At 41.3% G+C, this 2,395-nt stretch overlaps 1 pseudogene; it reads right to left on the minus strand.

The window, feature by feature from the left end:
- Positions 1-243: 243 nt before the first annotated feature.
- Positions 244-1,463, minus strand: LOC147420894 (uncharacterized; annotated as a pseudogene).
- Positions 1,464-2,395: the final 932 nt, after the last annotated feature.

Genomic DNA, 2,395 nt, shown 5'->3' on the forward strand with positions numbered 1-2,395 from the left:
TGCATTGAATCGTAACACCCAATAGATTTTTTTCGCAACACTTGTGGAGCTTACCAACAACACTTATGGGCATGGTTAACAATAGATAGCCAAGCAATGTAATTCATGGAGGAGAAGTACATATGCAATTCATACGATTATGCTCACGGTTAGATTTTCAAAAACATACTCGAACCAATTTTGTAAACTAAGATTAAGACAAGTTTACTAAGATTAAGACAAGTTTACATGCCCAAAACAATGTTAAAGTGCTTGGAGATCATAAACGTCGAGTCGAGATACGTGCTTTAGGGAAATTCTCATGGTATATAATTCCAACCTTTTAATCACCATAGAGGTTGAGAACACTCATGATAGCCGAATTCCTCAGCATGACCTTGCCAACCTGCGTCGAGGTCGAACGAAAAAGGCATACCCAATTGTCAAACCGAGGCCAAGGGCGTACCCTATGCCAAAGCCCTCCAACGCCATTATATCCTGCACCTTGGCCATGAAGCTCTCAGTACCGGACTCAATAGCTGCTTCTTGATATTGATCTTTCAAAATAGGGCATTGGTCGAGTGGAATGCCACACAAGCCCTTGTTGCCAGCTGCACAACTGACGACTGGGTAATCAATGTAAGCAAATGACCATTCCTGCACAAATCTGGTATGGCTCCCTCCAGCTGGTTCATGGAGAGATTCAGGGCCTCAAGAAAGTTCAGTGAGCAAAGCTCTGATGGAATACTTCCACTCAACCTGTTGTTAGAGAGATCCAACAACTCTAGAATTGAGAGTTGTCCCAAAGTGTATGGAATGGGGCCCGTCAACAAGTTATGCGAAAGATTGACGGAGTGGAGTCCCTTGAGGCTCCGAATTTGAGGAGGTATGGGACCTTGCAGCTGGTTTCCTGACAAGTCCAAGCATGCTATTACAGACACACTGTAGGGATCCTGCAACACCTACTCCGAGTTCTTCATTGGGATAGCTAGATGAATGTCGTAGTAAGTATAGTTTTCATCTGCGGCTCCCATTAACTGTTTACATGCATTAGCCATGCCATGGAGGTTATCCAAGTTGCTCGGAATAGACCCGGAGAGGCAATTATTGGCCATCATCAACACCTACAACAGTGTCAAGTTCTGCACTAATGATGGCGGAATAGAACCGTGAAACTTGTTGTTGCTAAGCACGAAGATCTTGAGGTATGGGACGCTTGAGCCTGTTAACCAATCTATAATTGTTCCACTGAGGCCATTGTAACTCAAATCCCAGACCTCATCGGTCGAATCGACTTGCGCACCAAGTATACCTGCGAGAATAAGATAAGAACGTGATCGCGAAGCGATCCGTAAAGGTTAGATTTTCAGCTGTCTTCAACTGAACATAACTCCCAAACGGAGCCAAAATAGCCCACGTCCGTCTCACACAATCTTGTTACCTTCGTTGCGCTTTTGGACGACTATGTGATGGAAAATTTCCATAGCCTACTCTTATTTGCTGAAAATCAACCTGCAAAACAGTATTTTCTACAAAAACGATGCAAAAACAACAAATCCCACTTTTTTCTTAATCTTTGGCCCTCAACGAGCATCAAAACATCAAAATCTCTAAAGACTTAGAGAACCAAAGTTGTTCCTTATACCACAATCTTCAATCGCTTCATACATCACTTTTCCAAAATCCCACGTTAACACCTTCAAAAATGCCCCAGAAGGTGCCTCCCGGATTAAAAAAAAATATTGGACGAAAACAATCCACACATCCTTCTACATAGTGGACCAACTTTAAAACGACCAAAACTTCCTAGAAAAACAAAATTTATTGCTAAAACACTTCAAAATCAAGTTCTGTTACAATCTCCCCTTTTCAAAATTAACTCTGTCCTCAGAGTTGGAAGGAGGGAAATTCTTTTTGCAAAACACTAAGATCAACCCATGATGCATCCTCTACTGGATAGTTCTGCCACTTAACCAAAACTTTCACAATGTCTCTATTTCTCAGATGTTTAACACCCCTATCTAGCACTAAGTCTGGTTCTACTGTCAATGTTTCGTCATCTTTCAACTTAGAGTTGTCCTGTAAAACATGATGCACGTTAGGAACATACTTTTTCAATAAACTCACATGAAATACAGGATGCACTTTGACATGAAAAGGCAATTCCAATTTGTAAGCTAACGAACCAATGCGCTTCAAAATTTTAAATGGCGCAGCAAATTGTGGAGACAATCTCTTATCCTTTCCAAGAATCAATGAGACTTCTCGGGAATAACCTTTAAGAAAACCACATCACCAGTTTCACACTCCACAACCCGATGTTTCTTGTCATAATACAATTTATGTCTCTTTTGAGCTTCTCTAATATTCCCCCTGATTTTGGCCAACTCGTTGTCCATTTTCTCAAGAATCTCAT

The sequence above is a fragment of the Adiantum capillus-veneris genome, chromosome 28 (genome assembly GCF_014529385.1).
Source record: "Adiantum capillus-veneris isolate H3 chromosome 28, ASM1452938v2, whole genome shotgun sequence".
NCBI classification, from domain to species: Eukaryota; Viridiplantae; Streptophyta; class Polypodiopsida; order Polypodiales; family Pteridaceae; genus Adiantum; species Adiantum capillus-veneris.